The sequence below is a fragment of the Eucyclogobius newberryi genome, unplaced genomic scaffold (genome assembly GCF_026437365.1).
Source record: "Eucyclogobius newberryi isolate DKJ021-1_F unplaced genomic scaffold, fEucNew1.0.hap1 SCAF_15, whole genome shotgun sequence".
NCBI classification, from domain to species: Eukaryota; Metazoa; Chordata; class Actinopteri; order Gobiiformes; family Gobiidae; genus Eucyclogobius; species Eucyclogobius newberryi.
This window is the reverse complement of record NW_027315779.1, coordinates 8,941,978-8,965,968: the sequence shown is the minus strand read 5'-3', so window position 1 is coordinate 8,965,968 and position 23,991 is coordinate 8,941,978. Positions and strand designations below refer to the sequence as shown.

General features: G+C 42.0%; 1 protein-coding gene across 1 annotated transcript in view; it reads right to left on the bottom strand.

The window, feature by feature from the left end:
• Positions 1–23,137: 23,137 nt before the first annotated feature.
• The window catches only part of LOC140360651 (polypeptide N-acetylgalactosaminyltransferase 10-like), a 65,751-nt gene continuing 64,897 nt past the window's right edge, over positions 23,138–23,991 (bottom strand). The window contains exons 13-14 of the mRNA XM_072445973.1: positions 23,595–23,687; positions 23,138–23,197 (exon numbers count right to left, since the gene is read on the bottom strand). The gene's annotated coding sequence lies outside the window, so the exon portion shown is untranslated. The remainder of the gene's footprint in view (positions 23,198–23,594; positions 23,688–23,991) is intronic.

The window sequence follows — 23,991 nt, the reverse complement described above, 5'->3', positions numbered from 1 at the left end:
CATGGATCTGTTATTGTTTTGCCTGGAAAGTTCCAAACCGGTATTCCGCGTGTCTACCTTACATTTCTTCAGTTGCTACTGCTAAAAATAGTCTATATAGCTATATAGTAGTAGTCTATAATAGTCTAATACCTATGTAACTATAAGAATTATAAATTTATTGCTAAAAAATATTCAGATTCTGACTAAAAATGGCTTGAAAAACAACACTATATCAATGGAGATATAGTTTATTCAGCTTTTCTATTATTGACCAATGTTTGAAAGTGTGGGACCCCCGCTGTCATGATTTTGGTTGTTACAAAAACAAATTGAAAATATAGCCGCAAGCGGCAATGATCGGCCCTCGCTACGCCGCCGCCACGCCGCAAGAGGAGGGGGCGCTAACGCGCCCCAATTGTCCTTTTATTACGCCTACTGCTGAATCTGTGACGCTGTCACATCTTCTCCCCTTTGTTTTACCATCAAAAAGCAATTTTATTTTGAATTCTTGGCAAAATGTGCGGCTTTGCCGCACAGACACCGTGACTCTTTGAATAAAAATGTGGATAACTTTTGATGGTCCACCCCTGAAGATGAGTCTCACCAAATTTCAGGTTAATAGGGCTGACGCCCTGGGAGGAGTTTGTGAAAGTCTAAAGTGTAAACATGTTCTGGCGATTTCCCCATTGGAATAACATGAAAGGTTTCGGTCATCGTTACGGCAACGCCATAACAATTATGACATGAGTCATTGACTTTTTTGATGGGGATGCTAAACTTGAGTTGTGTGTCAAATTTCATATAATTTCGCAAAACTAAACATTTAACCTCCATATAAAATCTGTAGGGGGCGCTGTGGCGCCAAATTAATTTATTTCACTTCAAGTAGGTTTAGGGCAAAGAGTTTAACAACTGATTCTAATTTGACGCAATTCGGACTTTATCTGCGCAAACGGCAGAAATTTTAAATATGGGAGATTTCTGAAATTCTAGCTACAGTTTGCGGCTTCGCCGCACAGAGACCGTGAGAGGTATCAATGTAATTTGGATAACTTTTGATGTCCCACTCCTCAGTAGCATTTTCACCAAATTTCAGCTTTTTAGGGCCAACGCCCTGGGAGGAGTTCGTAAAAGTACGACGTTTGGAAAAACTCCAAAGTCATGTTTAGCCATTTTTGAAGCAATATGGCCGACATTTGGTTGGGCGGACAGCGTTGCCGTAATAATATTTTTTACTTCTCTTGTCACCATCTACCTCTGCGCCAAATTTCATGATTCTACGATCAGATTTTTTTTGGGTCATTTCCCATCTCTCAATGCATTTTTGGTACATTTGGGGGCGCTGACGCGCCAATTTTTTTATTTTAGAAAAGGGAAATAGCCAGAATGTAGAGAGGCACGATTTTTAGAGGTGTGAACATTTTTGTGACTTTTCGTCAATGTTCACTGGGTGAAAAATAGGGGGGTTGGTCCCGAGAAGAAGAAGAAGAAGAAGAAGAAGAAGAAGAAGAAGAAGAAGAAGAAGAAGAAGAAGAAGAAGGAGGAGGAGGAGGAGGAGGAGGAGGAGGAGGAGGAGGAGGAGGAGGAGGAGGAGGAGGAGGAGGAGGAGGAGGAGGAGAAGAAGAAGAAGAAGAAGAAGAAGAAGAAGAAGAAGAAGAAGAAGAAGAAGAAGAAGAAGAAGAAGAAGAAGAAGAAGAAGAAGAAGAAGAAGAAGAAGAAGAAGAAGAAGAAGAAGAAGAAGAAGAAGAAAGAAAGAATAATATTCCGATGCGAAAACAATGTTTCCCATTTTTCAAATATCATAAACTATAGATTTTCGGAAAGCGCTCGCGCTTTCCTACCTCATGGTGTGGGTCCCTGGTCACTGACGGGTACTTTCGATAATTTTGAGTCACTTTGTGTTTTTGGCCCTCTGTACAGTAATAATGTTCAATTTTTGCATTACATGCTTATATGCACGGAACATGCAAGAGATGGGGAACGTATTCGTGAGCTACTTAGCGCAAATGAGTGCTTTATATGGGGATGACGACCGCTTTAAAGTGCTCGTTTAGTGCGAACTTTTGCACGGGCTTCGCCCGTTTACAACGGTAATGTTCCATTTTCCTACAACTAATTAGTATGCACGGGGCGTGCATGAGTGGAGGAGTGCGTTAGTGAGTGTTTGGAAGTGGGCGAGCGCTTCGCGCTCAATTTCGTGCGCACTATGTGCGCACTTTCGCAGCCGTGCTTTGCATGGCCTTACGAGACTAATAGGCCTCTCGCCAGCTTGTGGCGCTCGGGCCTAATTAATTGAAAAGCAGGTGGCAGACTCTTCACCAGTAAAGTGACATCATGTGCGGTTAAACTGAGAGTGAACGTTTCAAACAGCAGAATGTTCGTCTGTCCGGAGGCGTTCCCGTACACTAAAGCCATAACGAGAAACCCAGGCGTGACGTCTCATGGTCACGACAGGTGTCTCTCCATCATGGTGTGACATTAGCGCGAGGAAGAGGTCATTGTTAAATACTGAACCATATTCTTCACTGGTGGTTCAACATCTGGTACTTGGCCACCTTAAAAGGTGCCTTTCTGCAGTAATCAAGAAAGATCAATCATTTTATTAATATCTTGCCATAAACCTCTCCATGCCCGTCCACCACAGTAGCAGAACCATACTCTCTTTATATAGTATTGTTGATAGTTCTCCTCTCATGTCCTTCACACACCGCATTCATTATAATATTCAAAAGAAATTGTACGAATTGACAACGTTATAGATTTTCCTTGCCTCCGGTGTGAATCATTATGCCTCCGGTGTGAATCATCACTGTAGTAGATTTGAAAGATAAAAGTTGCGTCTTCATGTTGTTTGTACTGAAATAGATGTTGTTCCCCCATGTATTTTTTTTTTTTGCCACAAAAGAAAGTAATTCTATATTATTGTGAGACTTGAGACGATATTTCAGTTACACTCCTATTCATCTGTCTTTGTCCGAGTGGCTTGCATGTGTTGTTGCGACTTGACCTTCGCGTGTGTAACGTAATCATATTCATTTGCCGCCTCATAGGATTAACTCATCCTCCATATTGCCATGTGCACTTGATTTTTAAGCAGCAGTCTTGACATTATCCGCGTCAATCTCCCGAAGCTTGAACGACTTTTCCGGGAGGTTGCGGAGCCCTCGACGGCGCATTTCGACCGTCCTCTACAGCGCGGCGGCTGTGGGGGATTCATTATGCAAACCACCGCTCCGTGTTCGCACGATCGATACGGCAGCAGCTACGGAGCGCGCGTGCAGTCGATGTGTGTACAGTATTCAGGCGAGAAATGACCCGACTGTGGCTGCGCCCAGGGGTCCGGCATACCGTAAACATGTCCATGAGTTACTCAGCGTGCACATCAGGATTCAAGAGGGCCCACCACTGGAAACCGTGAGAGATTCCCACCACTGCGAACGTGAGAGATTCATGAGACGCAGTGGAAGTGGTATTAAACTTTGTGATACAGTGCTGCGCGTGCGCTATGTACTTTGTATCAATGAAGAGATTACGGACATAAATGCACGAAAAGGGGTCGTTCTGCCAAATGACGACAATAAAAACGTACCATAATTAATGTAAATGTTAAACTAAAAGAGGTCGTTCTGCCAAATGACAACAATAAAACGTACCATAATTAATCAGAGTCGGCTCTACCTCCTGAGGAGACTCAGGTCTTTTGGAGTGACAGGGCCACTCCTGAAGACCTTCTATGACTCTGTGGTGGCATCAGCCCTCCTGTACGGTGTGGTCTGCAGGAGCAGCAGCATCACAGAGAGGGAGAGGAAGAGGCTGGACAGAGTCATCAAGAAGTCCAGCTCCGTCCTGGGCTGCGCTCTGGACTCGGTGCAGGAGGTGGGGGACAGAAGGGTCCTGGCTAAACTCACATCTATGCTTGACCCTGAGTCTCACCCCCTGCAGGACACTCTGTCCGCTCTGGAGAGCAGCTTCAGTGAGAGACTGATCCACCCTCGCTGTGTGAAGGAAAGGTTTCGCAGGTCTTTCCTTCCTGCTGCTGTCAGACTTTATAACAAACACTGTTAGTACTGAACACTCGCAATACTGACCTAACCATGTGCAATTCCGTCATATGTGCAATTACTGTTGTGATTCATGTGCAATTACTGTGAAATCCATGTGCAATCCATATGCCGTCGTGACACACATTCATGTGCAATTACTGTCGTGATCACATGCAATGGTATTTATGTATTTATTTATTTTTATCTTTATTATTTTTCCCCTCCATCCCTTGTTGGGTAATGGGAGGTTTTGTCTATGGGAGTTTTTGTTTATAGGAGATCTTCTACTGAGAGTGTTTTTCAAACTTCCTATAAGTTATCTGTTCTTTTCTTCTGTATCTGCCTCTGTATCTTCCTGCGTTGCATCAATGAAATTTCCCCATGTGGGACAATAAAGGAATATCTTATCTTATCTTAAAGGTTGAATGGACAATTTTTTTGGCATAAATCTAAGTCTTATTTCCTCGTGGCGTGGACTGCCGATTAGTCTTGCCACGTATCAATCATAAAACGCACCTACCGCTCACCTGCAGCCGCGTGCGGTTCGTCCCCACGTTTCCGCGTGCCTAAGCGCATGGATCTATCATAATATAGTTCCCTCAGTGTATGGGGCAAAATGAAGACGGAGAAAGACAGTTCGAGCTGACGCAGAAGTGGACAGAAATCTACGGGAGACGAGAGATGCGATGTGCTCCGTTGCGCTAATAAACAAACGCACGTGTGTGTTGTATCAGTCCGCACGGGGGACTGCGCATGCGCACTTCCGCCTGTGTTCTCAAATCGCCGAAAAATCGTCCATTGCGCCTTTAAGTAAAAGAAAGTACAACTAGAAAAATTACAAGTATTTCAGATTTTAAGACCTCCTTCAGAAGTTTTAAATGCAGTGATTTTGATGAATTGTGCTGCTTTTCTGGTTTTAACAGTTAGTATCTATATTTTTGTCTGCTAAAAGCAGATTGTCACCATTAACGTGCTAAAAACAACCTCCCAGCCTCAAACCATGAAGATACTTTCAACTTTTCATCTCAGTTCAAAGTTGTAGAGGAGTAGAAAGTACAGATATCAGAGCTCAAATGCAGTGAAGTAAAAGTAAAAAGTATCTAGTAAAAATGACTTAAGTAAAGTACAAATAGCTAAAACATTTACTTAAAGGCGGTATGGACGATTTTTCGGCGATTTGAGAACGCAGGCGGAAGTGCGCATGCGCACTCCCCCGTGCGGACTGATACAACACACACGTGCGTTTGTTTATTAGCGCGACGGAGCGCATCGCTCGTCTCCCGTAGATTTCTGTCCACTTCTGCGTCAGCTCGAACTGTCTTTCTCCGTCTTCATTTTGCCCCGTACACTGAGGGAACTATAGTATGATAGATCCATGCGCTTAGGCACGCGGAAACGTGGGCACGAGCCTGACGCGGCTGCAGGTGAGCGATAGGTGCGTTTTATGATTGATGCGTGGCAGGACTAATGATTTATCCACGCCACGAGGAAATATGATACAAAATTGCTGAAAAAAATCGTCCATACCACCTTTAAGAACAGTACTTTACTTTTGTAATTTGTTTCTTTCAACCACCGATTAGGAGACACAAAATGGAAACTCAATTTAAGACATATTATGCCTTTTTTTTTTTACAATTACATTAATCATTATTTTACTAATTGTAAACAGCAGACAACATTGTGGCGCATCACCGTAGCAAGCAGTGGACTTTCATAATATGTTTTTATAATTGAAAAAAGGCTACATGACATTCTTTAACACTACATTTTGATAATAGATGAAATTACCCCCGCTATTAGCCCTGAACTAGCCCAAGCTGTAAATCTAACGTCCCATATAAATCCACCTGTAAACTTAGAAAGGTTCACAGCTGTCGATCAAGCAGAGATAATTTCAGCCATTATGTCCTCTAAAAGCTCAACTTGTGTCCTAGACCCCATTCCAAGCAGACTCCTCAAAGACATTCTTCCCCTAATTATAGACCCTATTCTTAATATAATAAATACTTCACTCGAAAGTGGCTATGTTCCACAGTCCTTCAAACATGCAGTCATTAAACCTCTTCTGAAAAAGCCTAATCTAGATCCCGACCTATTGGTAAACTACAGACCTATTTCAAATCTTCCCTTCGTCTCTAAAATCCTTGAAAAAGTTGTAGTAAAACAGCTTTGTCGTCACCTGCAGGACAATAACTTATTTGAAGTTTTCCAGTCAGGGTTCAGAGCCCACCACAGCACTGAAACTGCACTAGTTAAAGTCACAAATGATTTGTTATTAGCCGCTGACGTTGGACTGGTCTCAATCCTGGTTCTGTTGGACCTCAGCGCAGCGTTTGACACTATTGACCACAACATTCTACTGCAGAGGTTAGAATGTGATGTAGGTGTTGGAGGAACAGCCCTCAGCTAGTTTAAATCCTATCTATCTGATAGGTTCCAATTTGTTAATGTAAACCAGAGCTCCTCACCAAGCTCTAAAGTAATTTACGGTGTGCCACAGGGTTCGGTACTCGGTCCAATTCTGTTTACTCTTTATATGCTGCCATTAGGCAACATTATCAGAAAGCATGACACTAACTTCCACTGCTATGCAGACGACACTCAGCTGTATTTATCAATGAAACCTGATCAGAGCGATCAAGTAGACAGACTTAATACTTGTGTGAAGGAGATAAAAACCTGGATGACTAAACTACCTGCTTCTTAACCCTGAAAAAACCGAGGTCATTGTGCTTGGCCCTAAGCATCTACGAGACAATCTGAGCAGATAGTCACACTGGACAATGTCAGTGTAGCCTCCAGTTCTACTGTAAGAAACCTTGGAGTCTTATTTGACCAGGAGCTCTCATTTAAAGCTCATATAAATCAAGCTTGTAAAAGAGCCTATTTCCATTTGCGCAACATAGCCAAAATCAGAAGAATCCTGCCTAAAAGTGATGCCGAAAAACTTATCCATGCATTTGTAACGACTAGATTAGACTACTGTAACTCCCTGCTTGCAGCGTGTCCTAAAAGCTCCATAAAAAGCTTTCAACTGGTTCAAAATGCAGCAGCAAGATTACTAACAGGAACAAAAAGAAGAGAGAACATTACGCCGGTGCTGAAGTCTCTTCACTGGCTCCCCGTCGAGTCTAGAATCAAATTCAAAATTCTACTCTTGACCTACAAAGCCATAAATGACATGGCCCCATCCTACCTCAAAGATGCTATAGAACCATATCATCCAAACAGAGCTCTTCGCTCTCAGAATGCCGGCCTTCTGGTGGTGCCAAGAGTCTCTAAAAGTACTGTAGGAGGTAGAGCGTTTAGCTACCAAGCTCCTGTGTTATGGAATCAGCTCCCGACCCATGTTAAATATGCTGACACAGTCTCTTCATTTAAGTCCAGGCTTAAAACGTTCCTCTTCGAAATCGCTTATGGTCAGACTAGTTAGGAACAGAAACATAAACCCACAGCTTTAGCTACGCTGCCCTAGGAGTAACTATGCTGGGGGAAGTATGACAGCTTGAGCACTATCCTCTTCTTCTTCTGACTACTTATGCTATCAAACAATATTTATTTTTTGATTCCACTTGCAAACTGTTCACCGCCTTCTTTTCTCTCTCTCACTCCTGAGGACCTGTGGACCCAGATGCCCCTCCCCTGGTGAAGTGGTCCCTGCCCTGTGTGGACGGTCCCTCATCTGCCTGAGGAGTGGGTCCAGCTCGCCCCGACGATCCCTCATCTGCCTGAGGAGTGGGTCCAGCTCGACTCAGACGGTCCCTCATCTGCCTGAAGAGTGGGTCCAGCTCGACTCAGACGGTCCCTCATCTGCCTGAGGAGTGGGTCCAGCTCGCCTCCGACGGTCCCTCATCTGCCTGAAGAGTGGGTCCAGCTCGACTCAGACGGTCCCTCATCTGCCTGAAGAGTGGGTCAAGCTCGACTCAGACGGTCCCTTATCTGCCTGAAGAGTGGGTCCAGCTCGACTCCGACGGTCCCTCATCTGCCTGAAGAGTGGGTCCAGCTCGACTCAGTCGGTCCCTCATCTGCCTGAAGAGTGGGTCCAGCTCCAGTCTCCTCGTGTCCGTCTGTCCGTCTGTGAGAGTCGGATCTCTCCTTCACTGGAACTCCTCCAGGTTTCTACGCTTTTTTCCCAAAGAGGTTTTTTTTGTAGTTTTTCCTGGCCGAGAAGGAGAGTCTAAGGACAGAGGACCCAGGGACATCGTCCCTCGCCACCACAGACATTGTCTGACTCCACCGCCACCACAGACACTGTTGATTCATTTCTCCCTGTGGCCCTCAGAGGCAACTGTTGTTGTGATTTTGGGCCTTACAAAAATAAATTTATTTGATTTGATTTGATTTGATAATTGCGAACAAGAACAGAAAAGAGGTCTAAAAGAAAAGGAGAAAAGAGATGGGTGAAAATGAAGCCAGCAGCAGAGAATCAGATCTGCAGTTTTAAACAGGAAGTCAAGCAAACCTTTTTTGTATTATTGTTTCAAATTTGCAAAACGTAAAATAAAACTGTATGTAGTTGTGTTTTAAAGTGCTTTTCTGAGACCTCCTACAGAAAAATAAACTGTAAAATACTCCTTAACATAAACCTGCTGATATGTTGGTATCATCCCCTGGTGGCCACTCACTTTGAGCTTTACTGAACTGTTCTGACCATTACGTCTCGTCAATAATGCACCCAAAGGGCTGCGTGTGCATGCTCTAGGCGGATCTACTTTCTCAATAATATATGAGATTTATACAGGCCTAACTATCCCCCCAGAGTGCCCCTGGTTACAGCAGACACACGGGCGGAGACATGAAGTAGATGAGGCGCGTCATGGGAGAGGCGCCCCGGTGAGGGGTTCAGGGGGTGAACTCGGAGCCTTTTCGCTTGTCGCAGTCTGAACAAATGCCAGGAGAAAACAGACTGCTGGCATTCAGAAGACAAGAGACGGCGGTCACAAAACAGAGCCGTTATAGGTCAGACTCCAGAACTTTCTCAGTCTCTCTGTCAGATTAGGGACGGAGGTGTTTCTTTCAATGTTTCTGGATTTCAGAAATTTTCACAAAGGTAAACATATGAGTGCTGAACCTGATCACGCCAACCCCGTTATAATTGAGTTATTCATATGTTCTTGTACACCAAATGTTATAGGGTTTGGTGAAAAGGTGAAGATTTCATAAGCACAAGCTAAATTGACTTGATGTTATACTCTAAAGTTCTGTCTGCCTGAATAGTTACAAAGCGCACACTTAAATTTATTTTCTTTGTGTGATCACCTGACCTTGAGTTTAACATTTAGATTGAACCCAACTGTGGAGAAAAACATGATCATGAATTATTACACAAAGTTTACCAAGCCTTTCGAAAATGTCAACATCGTCTGAACTAATGTTTTAAGATGTTTTATCAACTTTTTGATTTTTTTTTTAATTCAACAGCCTGCTTTTGACCATTTTAAAAAAAGTTATTTGATTTATGTAATGAGCAAAAGCTGTATTAATTTGAAAAAGATTCACTTACACTGAATGGTGCCCCAAAAATGGGGCAATTTTCATCATAATTTTACATTCTCTGTTTTGTCCGGTTTAGTCCAGATTATTGTGCTTTGGTGTGAAAACAGGGCATAGAAAGGTAGACTTTTAAATACATGTCTCAAAATGCACACCGCAGTACTGATTTACGCCTGACACTGTGTAAAAGTAGCACAAGGTCAAAATAAAGGATACCAGTTGTTGTCACAAACCTTTAAGTTTTTAGCAAGTAAACAAGTTAAACAAATATTATCTTGTGTTAGCATTAGCAACTCTGTCACGTTGTCCTCTCGTCTGCGCGCTCCACATCCGCTCTCATAAAACTCACTAATCCCTCAGCTGTGATCCCCATTTTTTACAGCTGCCATTAAACGCGCCGCTGACGACCTCACCTAAAAAACACACGCGTGCCAATGATACCGCCGGTTTACCAATCTGTCACATAGTGTTGGAGCGTGCAAACTCAAGAAGCCATATTTGCGCACTCTAAATTAGCGTTGCCTAATAAAAAATGTAATTTGGTTATTACAGGCCTGGAGTGGTGCCCCGGAGTAGCGTCTGGTTGAGCGGATCAGAAGCGTGGAAGGAATGCAAGTGAATTTTAATTGGTGGGAAATACTTTGGCTTTGTTAAAAGGGTGTTATGGAGAAGTGGAAGGATGAAGTAAGATTGAACTACTTGAGCATACTTTTTTAATGCTAATGGCACGGTCTCGCTGTGAAATTAAAAAATCAGCTGTCTCATAATTGTATTTTATAACATGGGCATTCAAGTACCCAAGTATTTGGCCGTTTGGCTGAGATTGTGAAAAAAATGTTTACCCAGGTACCAACTGGTGTTAAAACTACAGAATCAAAACCATACTCGTCTCTTGAAATAAATATATTATTATAAATGGAAGAAAGTTGGACCTTTGATTAGTTTTATAATGTTATTGTTATATCTAGTAAAAGAACACGTGAAAATACAAACATTTTGTCTTGAAAATTGCATTCTATATTAAAAAGGGGGGTATTTTACTGATCAATGTGGTGTTGAAATCAGTATCAACACACCTCATAAAAACATGGGACAGAACTTGGAACTGAACCCCGACTAAACCTGGACTAAACCAGGACCACAAAAAACACCTACATTAGGACTAAAATGGGGCCAAACCAAGAGGAGTGTAATAACAGACTCAAGATAACAAACTAAGTGCAGATATTAATTTATTCTTCCAACTGTGAACATTCTTAAGTAAAAATGTCATGTAATTATTACGTTGCAACCAAACGACTTAAATCACACTATCTGGTGGGAAGGTTCACCACCTGCTTGTCACCATGGAGATATTATTGCTTTGCTTTGAAATGTCCCCAGTATGACACTCTGACAGGTCGGACTCACAGAACTAAACTCTAGTTGAGATAAATATATTTTGAATTTAGCTAAAAATCGCACATTAAAGTTTATAATTGCACTTCCTTTTTGGTTATTGATGACATCACACTAGGAATTACCCAGCAAAAACTCATTTCTTTTTTCATTTGACAAATATAAAATAAGTCAGACATTTCTTTGTGCAAATTCTGCATAAACTTTGACTGGAATGAGTGTCGCTGGTGTGATGTCACTTCCTGTCATTTTCTACACATTTTTTAACATTTTCTTTTTCAAATCCCTGCTCGACTGGTGTAAAACTATTTCACCCTGGGGAGACTCAGACGACAAAGAAAGGACTGTTTAGCAAGCTTTATTACATGGGTTATTTGGCGCTCAGACCCCGGCGGAAGACATTGCGATCATGGGCACTCCATGATCTATTTGTATTAGATGTCTCCCCCCAGGGCCTGGAGACTGGTGGTGGTAGATATGCTGAGAGGGTAGAGAGGATGATTAGGATGAGAGGGATGCAGAGGAGGAGGAGGGGAGGTGATGGGTCGCAGTACAGTCTGAAGCGGCCGCAAGCCCCCGGAAGCCAAGATGGCCGCCATTGAAACCTATGGAGTGTGCTCATTGGCGCATGGTTCCAAAAAAGTTTTTTAGTTCTGCATTACTTCCTGAATACTGTCTCATTTACGCCCACTTTTGTGACATCATCGCCATAAGGCTTTGGCGTCGGGAGCGCGCACGTCACAGCAGCGTGAAAGACTGAGAACTGTCAACACAGACTTTTGGAATAATTTGGCTTGAAATAGTCTGTTTACGTAACGTATAATGATGGATTGTTATATCCATCAATAAATATACATGTATCATGTTGTAAAGCTCTGATATTTATAAAGAAGTGTTAAGATAAAAATGGTTTAATGACAATGAATTACATTTAGAGGTGTAATAACGTCCTCATCATTTTCTGTAGTTTTTGGTTTGGGTATTTATTTTGTTATTAACTTTTCAGTTATTTATTTACATAATATAATTTGGCCAATATGCTTTTTTTAATCAAATGAGAAGTATAATCATATAAATATAATCATCGATTCTGTTACATAATTGAGTTAAGCAGTATTTAATTATATTCACTGTTTCCTTTTGTGTCGTTTTTGTGTCATGTCAATCTTTAATAAATACAAAACACATTTGTTTATTAATGTATTTAATAAGAATAATGAACATGAATGAACTTGTTCAATAAATGTAAATCTGTTTATAGCTACAAATGATAAATTGATTTTAGCCACATTTTTAGTTGAGTTTTAAAGCTCCAATGAGTTTTAAAGCTACAATGTCCATTATTAAGGAGTTTGAGTCTGTGTACTGTTCATTATTATTATCATCATTAATAGAATCAGAAAATGTATTGCCATTGTCAAAGAACAGAATTCACAAACAGTGGAACTTGCTTTGGTGATTCAGTGCAACATAAAAATAGTAACAATGATAAAACAACCTGTATAAGTCAAATAGAACATACTGAATAAGATAAGATAGTCCCTTATTGTCCACACATGGGGAAATTCCGTTGTTGCAACACAGTAGATACAGAGGAAAAGGACAGAAAACTTATAGGAAGTTTAAAAAACACTCTTAATAGATCGATCTTAATAGAAGAACTCTTATAAACAAAAACTCCTATAGACAGAACCTCTCATTTCTTAATAAGGAATGGAGGGGGAAAATAGAGATAAAGATAAAATAAAAACAGCGTAAGACAAAATAATACTAATAATAATAATGGTAAAATAAACACTCTTTTTACATCAGTTATATGCACATGAATGTGACATTATTGCGTTAAATACTGAATATCTCAGTATTTTACAAGACTTTGTTTCCATGGCTACGCAGTCTTCTGGTGAAAAGGACTTCAGTAAACTCCTCCGTTCAGCTCCATCGTTTGACTGAGGGACAAACAGAACATGTCACAGCTTTAGATTATACAAGTCACATAACATACACTTCATATGTATTAGATTATACAAGTCATAGAACATACACTTCATATGTATTAGATTATACTAGTCATAGAACATACACTTCATATGTTTAGATTATACAAGTCACAGAACATACACTTCACATGTTTGTCCTGAAGCTGCTTCACAGACACATGTGACACAGCAGTTTCTCTTTTGAAGAACAATTATCGTTTAGTTTTTTTGGTCATAACAAAACAGACATTTTATAAATTCAAAGTACTGATTCTACACTGTTCACTTTTAGTCGAGGCACAAGTTAATATTAAAATACCTTTTACTTTGGAGTCGTCAGGACTTTACTTGAGATGACTCTGTGTCTGCAGTGACCTGTAGTGACCTGTAGTGACCTGTAGAGCTCTGGACAGCACAGACAGACCAAACTCACTGGTCAGCACTGAAGATGAGAAAGATACTCATTAGAACATTGATATATTATGCACATTTAACAGAGAAAAGCTGGAATATGTTATTGACAGATTTACATTTCGCTCTGTAACACAAAAGTTCCTCTTTTCACATTAATTTTTAAAGCTAGAACCAAAAGTCATTTACTTTTGCATAAGTTTAAACCTTAGAAGTTAGAACATAACTGACATGTTTGCTAAATCTCTACATATTCCATGGAAGTAAATCCATGACATTCATATTGAAAACAAGCGTGTGCTTTGCTGTTTAAACACAACACACTTCATTATTAAATGGGTAATAAAACCTCAAATGTCGTCTCAGCCCCTGTAAGTACCTTTACATTTATATATGTAATATATTACCCATTTCAGCAGGTTATATTTGAATTATTGGTAGTTTTTGATAGCACATCATACAAACATCACTTTATTTCCTCTTCTTTCTCTAGTTTTCCTTGATCTGTGCTTAAACCTTTTGTCTCTTAGAACATTTAGTAGGAGAAATAATGAGTTATTTATTTGTAGAAGGCACGAGCCATCACGACGTGTTGTTCCAATGCATCTTTGTGTAGCTAAACGTTGGCTCGTGTTAGCTTGTGTTAGCTCGTGTTAGCTCGAGTTAACTCTTGTTAACTTGTGTTAACTGTGTAATCGTTGTTTTACACTTCACATGGAACAATGTGTGAAACGTGAGGAATGACATACAAACAGAACTTACGTGTATCGTGGTCTCGTCACTTTCTTCTGCTTGTGTTTAGTTTCCATCAAGTGTTCTCCCGAGGCTCGTTCACGAGAGTTACGTGCGCGCTCGGTGCGCGTACACCGTTCTCCGGGAGGTTAAAAATGTATTTTTAATGTATTTTAGAAACAGTCAAAGAGTGAAATTCCTTCTATTTTATTTTTAGACTAAAAACAATTTAACGTGTTTGGTAATTTTAGAGGCCGGACTCCTGAAATGGTCAAACCAAAAGGCTGCATTCTACGGAGTGGCCACTACTCAATTTGGAGCCAGAGGCAGAGGGGGCGTACCCTATCCAGATAATATAATACATCCATGATCGTCCGGGCCAACTGAGTGAGGGTTAATATCGGACCGGCTGTGCGCTGATTGGGAGCAGAGGTGCGACGTGCCACGGGGAGGAGTGACTTGGGTGCGTTGACTGAAGATAGGGAGCAGGTGCGAGGGGCGATGACCTGGGAATCCCCTGTCCTTAGTACTCTCCTTCTCGGCCAGGAAAAACTACAAAAACCTCCATGGGAAAAAGTAGAAACCTGGAGGAGTTCCGTGGTGAAGGAGAGCTCTGAACTCTCACAGACGGACAGGCCGGACTGGGTGCGTTGGTTGAGCTGGGGAGCAGGTGGCCTTGATGTAGATGGGTAGAGTTAGGTCTTCCAGGCTGAATTTACGCAGGCTTCATTATTCATCATACACCAAATAAAGTCTTATTGCCATGGAGACAAGTACAACAGGGGCCGCTATCCACCTCAGTTTCAAGTCAGATCTGTTGAGAGGGGAGCCGCTCACAGTATGAGTTTTTTCGAAAGTGCTTTTGAACATGAAATTACGGCTACAGTTAATGCTGTGCTTAGGGACATTGGGAAATGAATGATTTTCTTTGCGTGTCCAGTTTCAGTGCCTTTGTGTTATTTCTTTATTCAACAACCTGCTCTTGAGCAATTTAAAACAGTTGTTATTTGAAGAGTGCATTTTCTGCTTGTTGGCTCCAAATCTCCTCCGAGTACAAAGACTTTAGTGAATTTCCCTCGACGCGATCCTGTCTCCTCGATCACTGAACCAGACCAACTGCTCCTCTGTTTGTGATGGAAAATAAATGTGTTTTTACAGATGACAGACCCTTGATAATAATGTGTGCGTGTGTGTTTGCTGAGGCTGAAGATGTTTCATTCAAATATTAATATCACTCCACTGAATTACACATCTCACTGGCTTTTGAGGAGATTGTGTTCACCGGAGCCGAGGAGGTACTTTGCCGTTAGTTGTCGGCGAAAGGTTCAACAAATATTTATGAACATGTCGTTGCGCTATCCCAGCATGCATCAGCAAACTCCTCAGTGGAAGTGACGGCGGAAGTCGCATTGGAACCAACTAAAAAGGCGTCGGCAGCAGATGTCAAAGTTTATCAGATTTTCAGGGATTGTGGATTATTGTTGCACCAGGATTTACAAATGATCATGAGCAGAAGAAAGGCAAAGGCTTCTACTGGACTGTAGTGAGTCAGGTGTAACAGGTTCATCAGTTTGTTACTAATGTACTAATAGAAAGAGACCAGTATAGGGAAGACAGAAGGCCTACATTCGACTACTGGAGGGTGTTGGACAGTAAACACACAAAAGCAGATTTGGTGTTGGTTCTATATACTGTGAAATACATACAACACAAATAATTAACCCCAAAATGATTTACAGTTGAAGTCAGTTGCGCACATAATGTTTGACCAGTCAGTTCCAGAAAGTTAAAGTTCTGATCCATATTTTCCACAGTTTGAGAATTTTGCGTACATTTGCGGTGTACGTGCCACGATATTGTCCGATATTCTCTTATTTGCAGTGTGAGTAGATGTAACGCGTAAATGTCAGAGAGAAAGTTGAACGTTGAAGTGGTGGCAGTAACCAGCCTCCTACTGACCAGTCTCCTCCCTGACCAGCCTCCTACTGACCAGTCTCCTACTCTGACCAGCCTCCTACTGACCAGTCTCCTACTCTGACCAGCCTCCAACTGACCAGTCTCCTACTCTGACCAGCCTCCTACTGACCAGTCTCCTCCCTGACCAGCCTCCTACTGACCAGTCTCCTACTCTGACCAGCCTCCTACTGACCAGTCTCCTCCCTGACCAGCCTCCTACTGACCAGTCTCCTACTCTGACCAGCCTCCTACTGACCAGTTTCCTACCTGACCAGCCTCCTACTGACCAGTCTTCTACTGACCAGCCTCCAACTCACCAGTCTCCTACTCTGAGCAGCCTCCAACTGACCAGTCTCCTACTCTGACCAGTCTCCTACTGACCAGTCTCCTACCTGACCAGCCTCCTACTGACCAGTCTCATACCTGACCAGCCTCCTACTGACCAGTCTCCTACCTGACCAGCCTCCTACTGACCAGCCTCCTACTGACCAGCCTCCTACCTGACCAGCCTCCTACTGACCAGCCTCCTACTGACCAGCCTGAATTTAATTTGTTTACTAAATTGAACCGAAGTCTGATACAAGCACAAAGTCGCCTTGATCAGTTGACTTTCTGCCACACCAGATTCAAACAAACCATTGAAACGTGTCTGCAGAAGTCTTCTACAAGGCTTTCCGGAAAAGGTCGACTCGTACTTATCACTTAGCGATTTTGGGGCGCCGATACAAACACAGGCGATTCCCACAGATGCGCACACCAACGGCATCCTGGGAAATGTTGGCGTTTTGTGAAACAGGGGCTCCACGCGGATATAGACAAAAATAAGGGAGTATTTTTAGCTGCACAAAACCAGTCACACAGAAATGCAAAAGAGGACATGTACGTCTGTAGATGGGAGGAGGAAGAGGATAGAACCTGTGGTAAATATTATCATAGTTTTACATCAGTCAAGTTGCCGTTTGGGAAGATTCTTTATTTATTTTTTTAAGTCGGAAAAAAACAGGAAGTAGCAGAAAATGAAGGTGTTTCAGGTATTATTATTTGTCAAATCATAATTACTGTGTAATTCATATGGATATTGGCACTTGTTTTCAGCATCGTTGCAAGGAAACAGTTTATTTTCATTATGTTTTGGTGGAATGTGTTGTCCAACATGTCATATGCACTTTGAGGCTGCAGCAAACTCCTAACTTGCATTTATATAATTACAGGTGTTCTTACTGATACATTTATTGTCTGAGAAGCATGCGTTCTTTCTGTGAGCGAGGTTGCTTCTCAGTAGATGTTTAAAATTCCCCCTTTATTTGCCAATACACAACGTTTCCCAATTCCCAAAGCTTCATAATGACATTGATAACTCTATAAATAAGCAGCGCCCTTGTTTCTGTTCAGTCTGAGTTCACCACAAAGACACTCCAGCTGCAGCCCGCTCCTCCCCTCTCTCTTCTTCTTGTCATGCGTCCCTGAACAGGAAACAGGAAGTGCTTTGATTTGTCAGTTTGTGGCAGATGTTTCTGTGGAGGAGACGCAGGAGTGCAGGGGGCGCAGGTGGCTGACTCCAGATCAGCCCAGATCAACTCGAGAGATAATTATAACACCCGGGACTGAACTGGAACAAAAGAAGCCTTCCCCCCATCGTAGCTGCAAAGAGCATCAACAACAATCTGGCTGAAAATAGATCCAAGTTAGAAGTGTATTTTGATCCCCAATAAAACAGTTCAGGTAGAAGTGGGCCATTGCGCAACACAATACATTTCAAAATGCATAAGGGAAATCTCTCCGACTGTTTTTTCTCCATAAAGTAAACTCTGCTCTGTCTTAGTACAGAAATATTGTAAATGCAGCTCTTAGGGTTAAAATATGATCAGTGTGTGCGTCTGCATCTAAATATAGAGAGTTTATTTGCTCAAGTGCGCTGTTAGCATGCTAATGTTTGTAAAGCTTTATTGTGAGATTGTAGAAAAAATCTGTTGTATCATCTGAAACAAAACATTTTGACTCTCATCCAAGAGTCATTCTGAATCTGTGAATATGCTGCCCACCGGGCGGGACCTCGTGATAAAGGGAGTTTTTGGTTTCACTTGAGACCCTGTAATGGGCTATTGGACTCATGAACACTTCTAACACCTGTCACTTTAACTATTTGAATCAATCTTTTAACGCGCGGCTCACTTTCTTCATTACATCTGTAAATTTAACTGTACATTTTGTGTACATAGTAAGCTTATTTTTATTTTCCTATCTTATGGTAAATTTAAATTGTTTTTCTTTTAACACGTGCCCTTTTTGATTTTATATATGCTGTGTTATCTTTGTTCATTGTTTTATGTTGCACCAAATCACCAAGACGAGTTCCTATGTTTGTGAATTCTGTTCATTGGCAATGGCAATAAACCCTTTCTGATTGTGTTAGCGGTTGTGTTGTGATTGTGTTTTATTGGTCCCTTGTGGCCGATCGTTCACTAGCGTTTGTGACAGAGGCGTTTATAGGCTGAGACCCCCGGGAGGGACAGGTTAACAGCGATTACTCAAACATGACTCACAGACGGGAGGGGCTCCTGGTTTGACCAATCAGACACAGGTATTAGACAATTATTTTACCCATGCCCTTTTCACGTTTACACATGTATGACAGGCTATTGGACTATACTTTCATTAAATTAGATTATATTATCAGATTATATTTAAAAATATATATATTAAAGATTTGAGTGACATTGTATATTTCCCTTAGTTTGACAACTCTGTGTACAACTGTGTTGTCAAATGTCTAATTCGCTCTCTAACTAAATGCTCAGGCAGTGAGCAGCAAGTTATGGTGGATGTCTCTGGCAAAATATGAATTTTAAAGAGTTAAAAGTTAATACAAAGGTGTGTTCATAAAGGGACCTGTTTGTGTCTCAATGCTAACGCTAAATCTGCTGTGGAGGAAAGAATTAAAAAAATAAAACAAATGAAAAATAACAAACTGAAATATCTTCACATAAAAACAATGTAATAAAAGTTAACTGTGAGAAACCATTAGCTTAGCATTAAGCTAATGGTTAGAGTAGTAGCGTCAGAGAGTGAGGGGTGTAGGGTCAGAGAGTGAGGGGTGAAGGGTCAGAGTGTGAGGGGTGTAGGATCAGAGAGTGAGGGGTTTCAATTCAATTTATTTTTGTAACGCCCAAAATCACAACAACAGTTGCCTCTGAGGGCGACAGTGAAAAATGAATCAAGCAATGTCTGTGGTGGCGAGGGACGATGTCCCAGAGTCCTCTGTCCTTAGACCCTCCTTCTCGGCATGGAAAAACTGCAAAAACCTCCTTGGGAAAAAGTAGAAACCTGGAGGAGTTCCAGAGTGAAGGGTCAGAGAGTGAAGGGTGTAGGGTCAGGGTCAGAGTGTGAGGGGTGTAGGGTCAGAGTGTGAGGGGTATAGGGTCAGAGTGTGAGGGGTGTAGGGTCAGAGTGTGAGGGATGTAGGGTGTTATGACCCCGAAGAGAGGTTTAACATATTTAAACGGACACGGAGACGAAGACAAGTTTAAACAAGTTTATTAGGTTTTCACCAAAAATAAATGCCAAATTTCGAACCCCCGTGCCCTAAAAATCACCCCAAAGTTATAAAAAGAAAGGTGGACCTGGTGGGCCAGCCAAACAGAAATAAAATATGAGCGACACCGGGCCAGCCCCGTATAGGGCCGTCGAAGCCGGTGCCGACACCTCTAACTAAAGCACAAAAAGAAGACACACAAAACCCCCTATCTAGCCCCAAACAAAAGCGAAAATGGGACTACTGGCCCCACCAGGCCAAACAAAACAGGCTAGTGCTACTGCTAGTGAGAGCCAGCTGGGAGCAGGCGAGCCGAGTGTGTCAACGAAGCGGGACCGTAGCGGGATGGGCGGAGCCGAGCTGAGAGAGAGCGCTGAGCCCATCCGGTCTCCATTTTAAAGGCTGCCGGGCGCGCACCCGCGACCAGGAGCCAATCTAAAAAAAACTAAACAGATTAGACAAAAACTGAACAGACAGAATATTATTATCACCAATAGGGAGGAAAAGTGCCCAAACCTAACGTAGGGTCAGAGTGTGAGGGGTGTAGGGTCAGAGTGTGAGGGGTGTAGGGTCAGAGTGTGAGGGGTGTAGGGTCAGAGTGTGAGGGGTGTAGGGTCAGAGTGTGAGGGGTGTAGGGTCAGAGAGTGTTGGGTGAAGAGTCAGAGAGTGAGGGGTTTAAGGTCAGAGTGTGAGGGGTGAAGGGAGTGTGTTGGGTCTGTCCTTGTACTCTTTTGTGTTGTATTGTAATACATTCTATTGTAAAGTGTGTTGTGTTGAGTGGGATTGGAAAAGTGAAAGTAATTGCTTCATCCGTCTACTTTTCAAACCATCTGTGCTTGTAATGTTGTGTTATATGAACTTCATGTCCAGGTTTGAAATTAATATTGAGTTGAATTTAATAGTTTTACAGATCTTGACTTGTTTTGACAGCTGTCTCCATGGTTTATGTGTAGTTTGCTGGCTTTCTTGAGCATTTTTATGGCTTTATTTTGTTGTATTGCCTGGCTGCATTGCTAAACACCATTATTTTCAAACTGTTGATCCTTCATGACAAGATTAGCTGTGCAAGTGGAGTCCCATTGACCCTTTACTCACCATGAAAACATGATCATTTATAACAAAAAAAAACACTTTCATTTGTTCGACCTCTTTCCCCACACACGTCCATTGAATCGTGCATGAATCGATTGTAAAACTAAATGGTAAAACACGTCTTAATCCGTTTCAAATAAAGTAGACTGGACTGTAGACGATTCAGTCTTGGTGAATATTGAAAGACCAGGTCCTTGCACTTTGTATGTTTATACGACCTTGCAGCCTCAGACAGCCAATACTTTTCGTGGCGTATTGAATCTGGACTCACAGCGTCAATAAAGCAGGAGAAACCGAGGGAGATGTACTTTGGCGGAGGGTTTGCTCTCTTCTTCGACAGCGTGATGAGTTTGTATGACCCTGGATTTATCAGATTTCCAATAAGACGTCTGAGACACAGCAGTGGAGAGAGAAAGAGGAGGTGGTGGTGGGCTGGTGGGTTCAAAGATGAGCAAAGAGGAGATCAACAGAACTGTTAAGCTAAAATACTTTCACATTTTGACAATATGTTTTGCCAAAAGTTTGTAGTCTTTCCATGTGGTTCAGATAGATGGTGAACTTTTAGGAGAAACGTCAACAGCTCTAAACCAAATATATATGGAAACTTTTTAAAGAGTTTAAAAATTAGCTGGAGGGATTCATTGAAAATTCAGTTATAATTTGCCATTTTAATTATTCATGCAGCAGCAAGATTACTAACAGGAACTAAAAGAAGAGAGCACATTACGCCGGTGCTGGAGTCTCTTCACTGGCTCCTGTCCAGTTTAGAATCACATTTAAACTCCTCCTCCTGACCTACAGCTACCCCATCCTACCTCAAATATGCTATAGAACCATATCATCCAAACAGAGCTCTTCACTCTCAAAATGCTGGCCTTCTGGTGGTCCCAAGAGTCTCTAAAAGCACAGTAGGAGGTAGAGCCTTCTGGCGGTGCCAAGAGTCTCTAAAGGCCCAATAGGAGGTAGAGCCTTCTGGTGGTGCCAAGAGTCTCTAAAAGCACAGTAGGGGGTAGAGCGTTTAGCTCCCAAGCTCCTGTGTGATGGAATCAGCTCCTGTCCATGTTAAAGAGGCCGGCACAGTCTCTTCATTTAAGACCAGGCTTAAAACGTTCCTCTTTGAAATGGCTTATGGTCAGGCCAGTTAGGAACAGAAATATAAAGCTACAGTTTCAGCGCCGCTGCCCTAGGTGCAACTATGGGGGAAGTATGGCAGCTTGAGCACAATCCTCTGATAAACACTACTTATTCTATCAAACAAAAAAATCATATTTGACCTTCACCTGTGTCTGTTCAGTGCTGTTCATGTTTTTCTCCTTCTTTCACTCCTCTCAGAAAGTGTTTCTGTTTCTGACACTGCTGATGCTGCTTCCGTGGCAACTGCACCTTAGATGCCTCACGTCACGGCTCTGAACAGTAGACCCTGTAGACCCGGATGCTCCTCAACTGCTCTCGTTTGTTCTAATGACTGTCATTGTCGTACATTGATACTGCTGTTGTGATCTGTGCATTACGAAAATAAATTTAATTGAATTATCAAAATACAGATGTAGTTTCACATGAAAAACAAGCAGAAAAAATAAACCGCACTGTGTAGAAAGCACTTTGAGGGGAACAAGATTAATGTTTGGACCAAATCCCCAAACATGTTTTGGCCCATAAGACAGCTGTCTTATGGGCCAAAACGTGTCTGTTAAAGGTGGAATGGACGTTTTTTTGGCCCAAATCTGAGTCTCATTACCTCGTGGCGTGGACTGCCGATTAGTCCTGCCACGTATCAATCATAGGATGCACCTACCGCTCACCTGCAGCCTCTTCGGCTCGTCCCCAGGAGAGCAGCACGTTTCCCTGTGTCTAAGTGCATGGATCTATCATAATATAGTCCCCTCAGTGTACGGGACAAAATTAAGACAGAAAGACAGTTCGAGCTCAGAAGAAACAGAAGTCTACGGAGACAAGAGATGCGATAAGATCCGTCACGCTAATAAACAAGGGAGTGTCTAGAGCCGCGGCGCGCGGCCAAAACTGCCATGTTATGTTGTGCCGCGGCTCCTGAAACTGCTGCGCTATTTGACCGCGCCGTTTTAGACTGCGCCGGGTTAGGGTTATGGTCAGGGTTAGGGTTAGCCATGAGGCTATATGGCAGTGCCGCGGCTCTACAGCCACGGCCAATAAACAAACGCATATTATGTGTAGCCACAAGGCTTATTTGTGCGTCCGCATGGGGGGAGTGCGCATGTGCACTTCCGCTTGAGTTGAATCGCCGAAGAATCGTCCATTACGTTTTTAAATATCTCCAAAGACACAAATACAAAACTGTGATTTTAAATTTAGTAAGACTCTCCAGGCTGCAACATTTAGGCTTTATTAAAAAGTAGTAAAATACACTATAAAACATAAAAATAAAACATTTATGATTTCATCTCCACATGTCCATTAAACGCAGAAGAACAGCAGCAGATCCCAGAACAGGAGGTTGAAGGCAAAGGTAAATTGTGTCCAGACCACAGGCTTTCAGCGCACTAACAAGTATATTCCAAAAATGTGTAATGCATTGTGCCATGCTGCGTCACTTCATCCTGGAGAGGCACAAAAAACACAGTTATAATATTTATATTCAAGAGAGTTATAGTAAAATGTTATAATTATATGTGCGCTATGCAACTCTTCTGGTAGCACATCCTTGTTGAGGAGTTGCCTCGAATGTTCCACAGTAGGACATTAAACTTATCTACGAGGAGACACAGGCGGGCGGACCCGGCAGAGCTTCAAATCAGATCTGTGGTCCCTGCTCAAAGTACCAATGACAGTTATTGAAGGTATTTGTTTAAAGAAAGAGAACTGCTATGATGGATACGTTTAATGTCATGTTGAGAGCTTTTCAAGGCAAAGCAATAGTATCTCCATGGAGACAAGCAGATGGCAGACCCCCCGACCAGAAGAAGTTACACAGTGCAGCTTTAACACTTGTAATACCTTGTGCTTTATGACAACTGTCCTTGTCAGTTCTGCTTCTTGTTTCATTGTATTTGGTTTGTGGATCATCTCAGTAATACAAATGTTATTCATCTGCAAAATATCAAGACAAAGTTTTTTTTTTAAAGTACAATTTGTCAACAAATTGTACCTTATAATACATTCATACAGTAAATCTCCTCTTCGGTCTTATATTCACTCTCCCTCCTCTGTACCGCATATAAAGGTTATGCAGAAGAAATCACAATTGTAATTTTTGCTACAGTCGACAAATCTGCTTAATAACAAAAACAATGAAAAAGCATGTAAATAGTGGAAAACCAGAGAAACATAGATGCTTTAAGCTGTGCGCACGAGTATGACTGATAAAGAGCTTTGGAATCATACACAGAGGTAA